Source organism: Lactuca serriola, chromosome 6 (genome assembly GCF_051521515.1).
Source record: "Lactuca serriola cultivar US96UC23 chromosome 6, Lser_US96UC23_V15, whole genome shotgun sequence".
In the NCBI taxonomy this organism is placed as follows: Eukaryota; Viridiplantae; Streptophyta; class Magnoliopsida; order Asterales; family Asteraceae; genus Lactuca; species Lactuca serriola.
The window spans coordinates 118766437-118777810 of record NC_136413.1 but is presented as its reverse complement, the minus strand read 5'-3'; positions in this window follow the sequence as shown (position 1 = coordinate 118777810).

Below are 11374 nucleotides of genomic sequence, written 5' to 3'. Positions count from 1 at the left end.
TGGTCGGGTATGACCAAAAGCTTTGTCGAACGTCGGTATCGGGTAGAATTCCGTCGTGTCCAATTCCCGAGCACTATATAAGTGGTTCTAAACTATCATTTGAAGCTTTTGGCCATTTCTTCCATAATCACTTCCAACCTCTCTCCTCATCCAAAATCAAAGGTCCAAATCTCAAATTTAGGGCTTCAAATCAAAGAGGTATCATCTCTAACTTGTTATTCATCATCTTTAGCCTTCAATTTGAAGGTTTAATTAAGTTTTGGGACCAAGAACATGAGTTTACGGCCAAGGAGCAAGCTTGGGCCGTAAACTCCACAAAATGGGGTTTTTAAGCCAAATCTACCCTTCCAAATCATGATTGGGTCTTAGATATGACCTTGAGGCTTGCAAATCTAGACTTAAAACAATTAAAACATGAATTTTATGGGACAAAAGAGAGTTTACGGCCAAGGTTTGTTCTTGGGCCGTAAACTCCTCTAAAATGGGGATTTAGTGCCTTAAATCATGTCCAAATGCCTTGTAACTTAACCAATAGCTTTGTGGTAAATTCTTGATCCATCTAAAAATAGTTTTGGGGTTTGAAACACATCAAAAATGCCATATATAGGAGTTTACGGCCTAGGAACATACCCTTGGCCGTAAACTCATGAATCTTTGTCAAATGAAGCACCTAATTCATTCCAAAGGCTTGTTTAAATTTCTAAAATCACATGTGATTGTTTTAAGTATCAAAAACTAACTTTTCATGAGTTTGAGAGAGTTTACGGCCATAGAACATGCCTCTAGGACGTAAACTCCCAAAAATGTGTTTAATGGTAACCTAAATTCTAATCTTTCTTAGCCATATTAGAGTTTACGGCCAGAGAGTATGTATCAGGGCCGTAAACTCATGTTGATGTGTTAAATGAAGCCTAAAATTGATACCAAGCCTTAGAAAATTAGTTAGAATCACATGTGATTACCCCTTGTGCCTCAAATCAATTTTCTATGACCTAGTAGAGTTTACGGCCGTAAACTCCAAGTTTAAGGCCGTAAACTCCCTTTTAAATGGTGCTAATTCATTCAAAGTGTTCCAAGGCATTTTAGTAAGTCATTCCAGCAATCCCCAAGTCCATTTAAGCCATTAAACCCTCAAAATCACACCAACATGAGTTTACGGCCGTAAACTCATGTGTGGGTGTGTTTTGTGGTTGTAAACTCATTTAAATGTTTGCTTTTGGAGAGTAAACTCATGTCCCAAGTCCCTAGTGCCAATTCACGTCCGTAGATGTCACCCGGGTCACTCCAAACGCTCGTTTTGAGGTGTTAAACCTCGTCGGAGTGTAATGTTCCATTTAATTAGTGAATGTATCCCTAATTAAAATATATGGACTTTATTTCATTTTACATAGGGACATCGCGAGTAAACAATCCCCGAACCAACGTCTAGTATCCAAAATTGACACATTTCCGAGTCCGGTGAGTTCATACCCCTACCTTTTTCACTGATTTTCACTGTTTTCAGGGGGGGAACACAAGCAAAGTACAAGGGTTCTTGTAATCAAAACTTATTTTCGTGTGTGTGTGTTTCACAATTTATATGCTTTTAATACTGATATACGCAACTGATAATTGATAGGACATATAGATCATATAAACACTTATTTGTCAAATGGGTTTACAAACTGTTATGTTTTATATATTTCACAAATGGTTTCCACATTTTATCAGTTAAAAGCATGACATTAGAATAATTGAACATATATTTTGTACACTGTCTTGTCCTCGGTAACATTCCACAGAGATATGCGAATGGAGGATTATCCTATTATTACTAGTAAGTTTGTTATTCCTGTATGATTGGAGACACGTCCTCGGCGAACACTCCACAGAGATACGCGAGTGGAGGACTACACCCGTAACCAGAATCTCTGGGATTTAGAGAGCGTGACTTGAGTGTATAGATCTATACGGGGCTGACTACCCCACACCTGGCTGCTAGCTACAGCCGAACCGAAATGGTTCAAGGGTGACGAAAGTCATAAGGTTGTGGACTACTTATTGCCACAAGGTTGTGGACTACTTATTGCCACAGGTTCAGTCTTTAGTATGGTTATGGAACTCGCAACTAGGATAACAGAGATTTACTTATAGTAATAATAAACCATTTTACTCACTCTACAGATAACCAGGTTTCGGTTTACATACTTTACATCTTTTACATAAGGTAACCAACATTCAGGAAAGTATGGGACTTTCCTGGGGAGAACATCAAACATAATGTGTATACATCTTTTACAATGATAACCAACATTCAGGAAGGTATGGGACCTTCCTGGGAAACCTTGTACATAACGAAGTCTAGCAGAATACATCTTTCACATCGAAAACCAACATACAGGAAAGCATGGGGCATTCCTGGGTAACGTATACATAACCAGAAAAGTGTAACCAACTGAATAACTTTACATCTTTTACAATAACTAACATTCAGGAAAGTATGGGACTTTCCTGGGAATACACTGATACATAAGTGGAATATTACAATGAATTGGATAACCAAACTATAATTTACTTTTGTGAAACAACAACCAACTTTTAAGAAAATGTGGGATTTTCTTGGCGTGTGTCACATTTTCAGAAACAGAAAGGAAACATAAACATTTTCACAAAACAAAACTACTTATGAACTCACCAGCGTTATGCTGATTTTCAAACCGCTTGTGTTCTCAGGTCAACGATAGTACAGGTACCCGAAGACTTACTTGATCCAGGACGGTGTGCGTGAAAGGCTCGTTCGTTTTGTTCATATCTATACTATGTATCACAATTGTATAAACAATGTCTTTTGAAACAAATTGTAAAACTTTTAATATGTAATGTAATGTTTGTTTCACTTTACTTACTATGTACATTGGATTTGATACTCAACATGGAGTCAACCCCGGAAATGTTTCCGCCTTCGGTTTTCGGGGTGTGACATTTCAGTTGATTGTATAAATCATTTAGAGAAGATATGTCGAAACTCCGTTTATTTTTCACCATCATGTTAACACTCCTCCGTTCTTTACAGAGTCCCATAATGAAGATGAGATTGAATTCCATAGTGGTCCTCGTGATTCCATAACGATTGCATTTGTAGATCAACTCATTCAGCCTATCATAGTAGCATTCAATTGTTTCACCATCTTTTTGCTTGAATTCCTTCAATTCAATCAAACATTGCTTAACTGAATTTATTTTTGTCTTCTCGCTTCCCTGAAACTTGTCTTTGAGATTATTCCAGATTTCTTTTGCAGTTGTACAACTCCTGACATAGTTATATACAACTGGAGGTAATGCACCGCGTAACTCTCTTATGCATATTTTCTCAAGTTTCTTCAACCGATCATATTAATCACCAACACTTGAAGTTCCAGATGAAGATCCTAGCAAATGAGAGAATGAAGTCATCGAGTTGAGATTGAAGTTCGCCATTGATGTACGGATGAAAATTTTTGAGAATTTTTGAGAAATCAAAGAGAATTTGAAAGCAAATTGCTTAATTGAACTAAGATAACAAATAGAACATTCGATTCAACAAATTAGTTGCAAAATCAACTCACAACAGAAGATCTAGAGCGCTTTTTCACTTCAAAAGGTGTGGAAAATTTTTGAACCAGAAATTTGATTCAAAAACCTTTTTAATCAGAGTGAAAATCAGATTGCAGATTATGATTCCTTCTCTGATACCAATTGATGAAGTGATGAATCAAGTATGAAACAAATCAGAGTAACACCAATGTAATTTGAACACGAGAAGTAAATATAATCTAGCTTCAGCTCTATTATAATTTCAATTCTTACAGAGAGAATACAAACAAGATCTTACTCAAACTCTTATCTAACTCTAAGTAATGCTCCTATTTATAGGAAACATGAAAGCACACAAAAAATTACAAGAAATAAACATCTAAGCTTCGTACAAATATGCCTTGTAAAATAACATTGTCCCACGCACCAAGCATGCATACTATGTTTACCTATGGTCTTTACTTTGTGAAATAGATCAAATGAACACATTTCCAATGATGCTAATTTCACAATTCGTAATCTTAATCAATTATTGTAAGAATACAAATTCTCACCACCACTAGAACATGTTAGATTCTCACATTTTATGCAATGGTCGTTTCGTAATATCACAGCGCCAAAGTCACCAAGACTTTGCCAATGAAATTACAAAGTGCTCTATTGGAGATTGTTACGAGACAATTCCATAGTCATGAAGTCTCACATTCAAAGTACATTCCTTTGAACATCCTTCATGCATAGAAGTTTCTAATCTAAACATAGATTCTTAACGTCCAACTCCCAATAAGGAAACATTTCCATATTTTCCATATGACAAATCATTCTCAATAGAATCTTATCCGTTCATAATAATGCCATTATGGTCCATTTGTTACTATACTTCCAATTGTCCGCAAGCGACCAATCCTTAGATTGTCCTTGACAGTTGTTTAATTATTTTAGTCAAATCCGGTTCTCTTCCTTTTTTCCTTTTAAATGCCCTAGGCATTTGGAAACTTTTTAGAATGGTCGAATATTACATCATATGTAATCGATCCTATACCCGAAGCGTATGGGATACGATTCATAATGAAAAACGTGATACTTTATCAGCTTCTTGCTATAATATTGTCATAGTGTTCCGATTTATCGTGTTCTCAAAATTCGAACTATGAAGATGGATGTCGTAATCATAATCGAACTTTGAAAATGCAAATAATAAATATATCCTTGACTAAATTCAATTAAAACTTCTCGATCTAAGCTTTTAGATTGGAAACGAAGTACAACATTCTCTCCCTTAATTATAGCAAAAACAAATTTTCAACCCCTGGAACTTTGCAAATTGAAACTTTTGTTATTCTATAATTAATATTTCCAACTTGCAATACTTAAAAAAAATAATCATGCTCCCACTAACATGATGATTATATCCATTCCAATATAACATTTATACTCCCACTAGCTTTGACACGTATTTAGAAAACAGTTGGACTTCTAGAAGACAACACTTATTGACTTCCAAAGTTCATATTTACAATACAATGTGCTTCGATAAGCCTTTATCTAAGCTTCTCAAACTCACGCACCTTTCCTTCGACAGATCACATGTGCGTCTAAATTAATTCAGAACTTATATTACTAAGTCCCAAATGTTCAGACTAATTGTCAAATCTCGCAATTCGAACTATGAAGAGGGATGTCGTAATCATAATCGAATTTGATAATGCAATTTACATAATCTCTATCTCCTTAAAATCTATCTTAGTGAAAGCGTTTCCTCACAATCATTTTCATGAAGGAGAGAAACTTTATGACATTTAGATTTTATGATGCATGTGTTCGTATCCATGCAAATTTCTCATAAGCATAATCATAAGATAATGTTTGTGACTAATTCAAACTCTTATGGACAGAACTTGTTCATTCTTAATTTCTTGCCACCAAGGGTCCTACCATTTCTTCTAAGTTATTTAGCAACTCACCTATTCTAGTCATTGTACTTTCATTGAACAAGGTGTTTGCCCTTATGCAGTCAATTGAGAACTCGTAGAACTCATATGCATAAGTAACTTTACTGGAATGGTATAGAAATAAAATTTTGTCAACACGATACGTAATGAACCTCAAGTCGTGTGCTAGCATTTAATAGGTTTACTTCTTGATTTGTTCGTGAAACTTTTCAAGATCTTTAGACTCCCACTGACCTCTTGAAATATTAGATTCTCTTATCAAGAAACATTTCTTGACAAAACAAATATCCAAGAGTTAGTGTGTGTCTATATCAAGACAAAACCTACACGCAATTTGGTACTAGTTGGTCTTTATCTTATTCAAGACATCACAACTTACCAAAATGTGCAAGTGTTAGAACATTCCTACTTAAGATTATGTCACTCAAGTCACAATCTTGGAGTATGACTCTAAGACTTGATTTTGAAACGAAGTACAATACATCTTATTGACTTAACCACTACAACAATTCTCGATTCCTCTTCTTAGCCAAACTAGTGTACTAAGGTGCCCTTAGAGGATGAATTGTGATATGATTCTTAATTATTAAGACGATCATAAACATGATACAAAAGTACTCTCCCTTCTTCTTAGATTGGAGATACCTTTTATCTTTCTGCCATCATTGATTGTTCTTATTCGTTCTGCAATTCATTGAAAATTTTCAATGATTCAGAATTACACTTAATCTTGTAAGTATAACCACATTTACTAGACCTTTAGTAAATCATGACGAATAATGTTAGTATTATTTATGGTGGACTTGACTAGTGCACAACATTGTGTACTAGTTGCTTTAGTCCTTCACTTGACTCACATACTTATGTGAACAAGGAATTAGTCTTAATTACTTAAGTATCAAGATTTCCATACATCTCACAATACAAGTTGTATGATTCCAAGTTTTTGTCACTACCATAACTAACAATCACATCCATTTCAACATTGCTAATAATAGAAATACACAAACATCAATTTTTCATACATGTCATTGCAAGGATAAATAAATAAGACAAAATCAAAATTTATTTTATTGCGGAAAATTTTGTCCTTACAATGCAACTCAAATGAAAAACTATGCTTTTACATTTCCTAGCAATCTATCCTAACTTTAAAGTAGCAGCTCAAAAAAAATCTGATCTTTGAATCCATGCGAACAAAATCCATTTCTTCGCGATCAGACTCAACTCATTTCTTCCTTTAAGCTTCCTTTCTTTTCTTCGATTCTACAAAACATCAAACATGTAATCTTATCACATAATATATCAAGAATCAAAAATAGGAACTTATAGAGTTAGTTAATGGATTTTACCTGAAGTAGAGCCATATGACTTGACTTTCCCATCTCTTAGATCTCTCAGGTAGATAGGGCAGCTTCGTCTCCAATGCCCCTTCTCTTGGCAATAAAAGCAAATTGACCTTTTTGAAACAGCACATGGAACTACTTCAGACTTTGCCTTTCTCTTATGATCAAACATTTTGACCATCGCATACCTTTCGTTGCCATTTCCTATATCTATGGAGGTTTGGAAGGCAGATCTACCAATCAACTTTGCTTCCCGCGTGTGCCAAATCAATGTTGATTCAGTAGCAACAAGCAAATAGGTGAGATCGATGAGGTTCACGTCGTCGTCTATCATATAGTACTCTCTTACGCACTCACTATATGAGTCAGGAAGCGATTGAAGAACCCAGTAAACAGGCAGCTTCTCACATGTGACAACCCAAATTTGTTACCGTTACAAAATCCCGTCTTCTCTAATGGAATTCGTCGTTATATATTATTTTCCATAAAGTTTGGAGTCGCCAATAAACAAATATCTAGTTATTTATATGTCCTGACATTATCATAAGTAATTATAACTTGTAAGTGTTAACCCTGTTTAACTAAATAGAGTTATATTAATTTTCAACCACTTCACCCGGGTAAAAAGTTTCAACCCCGTTAAACTTTAGCATCGGGTAGCCGTGTATCGGGTGCAATACCCGAGGCATATGAAATGAGAGTGAACACCATTTGAACACTCTTTTACCACTCATTCACTCTCTCTCACTACTCTCTCTCTCTAGACCCGAACCCGACTCCAAAACCGCAAATTTCGGCTCCCAAACTTAAGGGTTTCTTCCCTATCTTGTTCTAATCATAGTCCATAGCATTTAGAGGCCAAAAATCATAGGATTTAGAGGATTAAAGGGAGTTTACGGCCTAGGAAGCCCCTTAGGTCGTAAACACCTAAAACCTTGCCAAAAACCCCATTTTTCCTTCCTTTAAGTTTGTGTACTAATTAAGGGATTTACCTAGGTGAGTTTGGACATGAAAACTTAAGATTTTGAAGCCTAAAAAGGAGGTTACGGCCCAAGCTTATGCTTAGGCCGTAAACACCCAAAAACCCTTGTTAAAAGTCCCAAAAACTCATCTAGGGCATGTAGGAATTTAACTATGACCCTAGGAAATGTTTAAGGCCATTAAGCAACACCATTTAGAGACAAAAAGAGGAGTTTACGGCCAAGTCTAAGATTGGGCCATAAACACCCAATAATTTTGCCAAAATGTCCCCAAAACTCCACCTAAGGTCTTCAAAAATTTATCTAAGGTGTAGGGAAGTGTTTTGGACCATTTAAAACATCCATTTTGAAGGATTAAATGGAGTTTACGGCCCAAGCACAAGCCTGGACCGTAAACTCCCCAAAATGCCACAAAATGAGGGTTTAAACCCTCCAAATTAGTCCAAGACACTTGCTAGTAAATTAGGGAAGTGAAATAAGGCCTTAACTTGTAATTTTGGAGGAATACATGAGTTTACGGCCAAGCCTAGGGGGCTTACGGCCGTAAAATCCCATGGAGTGGCCTTTGGGCCGTAAACTCCAAGGGAGTGAACTCATGGACTCCCCCTCAAACCCCTCTTGGCCTTGTACCACTCCCGGGAACCCCTTCTAGGCCCTAAAACCCCGAATCAATGCTAGAATGCCTAAATACTTTAATGAAAAGCATAAAATGATTAATTTCTTGTAAAATACATATTTCATATGACATTAGGGTCCTAAAAGGTGTACAATTCATTATTTGGTACAAAACGCTCAACCGACACTTTCACCCGATTTACCCGATTTGCCCGATTTACGCGATTTCAGGTGAGTTCATACCCCTTTAATGAACCTTTCAAATGTTTTATATGTTTTAGGGGGGGATACAAGTCAATTATACATTTTTATGGAAATTCATACAAGTCATTTATTCATGTTACGGAAATTAATCACATGTGATTCACTATCCGTAGTTCAAATCACATGTGATTTACCACTATGCTTTATAAAAAGGATTTTCGTTTTCAAAACCATTTCGGATAAAAGATCATTTTTCTAAATATTCCCTTTTGAAAAGATTTTTATTAAATAAATTCCTTATAAAATGTAACCACACCAATATATTTATATAAATAAGGCTTGAAGGACTTAGGACCGATAGCTCGCCTTATTTCCTGTTCTTGTTTGATTGTGGGCTTAGGATAGTTGTTATCCGTCCGACTGTCGTAGATTTCTTAGTTATATATCATATATATTAGTGTTGGATACGAGTATTTTCAATTCATTCGATGTTTAAACCACTAAATTGACAAGAATCATACGCACTAAGTTAACTATAATAGGTATAGTTAAGGCCACTATTACTCGCTAAAGCTACTATTCTACACACTATAATACACTCTATAATGATACTATATACTAATACGAGAACATACTACGAGTATACAAAAGACTACTACGCTATAATACAAGAGAAAGCACTAATCAAGAGATAACACACTAACGCACTACGAGATACTCTATTCGCTACACACTACGCCTAGAGTCTTCTGGAAGGAAGACGACGCTATATGTATAGATCTATACGGGGCAGACGCTATTACATCCCGACTGTTAACCTCAGTCCGAGCCATACAGGTCCAGGGATGCCACTACTTCACTACACTGTGCATGACCGGGAAGGTCATGGGGTCCTCTATTACTCACACTATCGGTAACATACAAGAAATACACTATCACCACACTAAAATACTAACTAAGAGTTAGGATAAAATCCCGAAGTAATCAAGTATCTAACACTATAGAAAGTTTGCACCACTATTATTGATTTCAGGCATAACCTACCATATTGCATTACTTATTGGGAATCCACTATTATACTGTTACAATGAATGTTTTCTTCAATGATGAAAATTACATGTTTCTTAAAGGTTTTCACTTACAAAGTATTTCTGGAAAATATAGGATTTTCTAGGTTTTTCTACTACTCATGAATGTAAATTACAGCTTTTCATACTATCGGTTCTAATGCTTTTTATACAAAAACTCACACTAAACTCTTATGAACTCACCAGCTTTATGCTAATATTTGTTTTCAAAACAACTTGTATCCTCAGGTGAAAGATAGACAGGTACAGGCGCGGCATTTTGGAGAAGGTGGAGCACACAAGATCCATCTCTTATTTTTGTAATACTTTTGGTGATTATTAAACATTATAAAACACACTTGTAATTAAACTCACTATGTAATGCAATGGTTGTATGTTTCTTGTTTTTACTATTATGCAATTGTGATGATACTATACATGACGTCCTCCACCCTGAAAAATATTTCGCCGTTATCGGTTTTGGGGTGTGACAGATTGGTATTAGAGCATTGATTATAGTGAATCAAGTATATCAACCTATAAAAGATATACGAACTATAAACACTTCGGGACTAAAACACTCTGACCAAGAATATATACTGTTAAGTATCTAAAAGATCTAACCAAGTATATATATACACACATCACTATACAACACAGAAATCAGTATCACACTAGAACATAACAAAAGTATTAAGATTGTTGGATAGCACAATTGGGCTTAGAGACATGTAGTCACATTTGGGGGGATGTAGCCTGATCAACTACGTTTTACTGGGAGTGACTAGCATGTGCCTAAGTTTGGTTGTGGTGTTGCAACAAGTCTAAAACTTACCAACACTATTACCATAAGAATACTATAGGAGTATTCTGTATCTCTAAAACATACGTATGTGATAACTAAAAGGGTCGTTACTAGTAGGACAATAGTTGCTAAGTGGATACACCACGGTTACATGTGACTAGGGCGCTATAGACTCAGAATCTGAAGCCTTTTGCTTCATTCCCTGTTCTTGTTTGATTGGGGGTCTGAAGTTAGGGTTGCTTATTCGAAGGACTATCTTGCTTCGATTACATGTAATCGGTATGCACTACGCAAGTATTGGGTCGACTAATAACGATTCATCCTATAAGTATCTTAGAATAGCACGTCTATTAACCTTTCCTTTCCCTTTTTCTCGCGTAGATAGCATGGCTGGTTTCCACCATCCTGGTGATCCGTACTATCCAAACCAGGGCAATGGAGGATGGCTCAATGAGGAGTCAGACGATGATCACCCGATCCCTTTGGATGATCATCACGCTGAAGGCTTCTCGGATGGCTTGAGCTCCGAACCAGAAGTTAACAACCAACCTCCTGAAGCCCCGAACCCTAACCCCCGTCCAGCATTTCAGGGTCCCACTCCTGTGTGCGCCATATCCTAGCACCGATGGAGTGAGGAGCAGGGTCAGCCTTTGCCATACAATGGAGACCGAAGCTTCTACAACATAAACAAAGGAGGATCAGCAGATCGGGTTCTGCCCATCATGATCCGAAGGATTGCCAAGAATGTCGAGCAAGGCCAAGCTGCTATTGGGCGGGTTGTGGAAGTGGATGCCAACTCGAACCTCAACACGGTTCGCCTCCGCCAACTCGAAGAAGCCATGGACAGGACAAG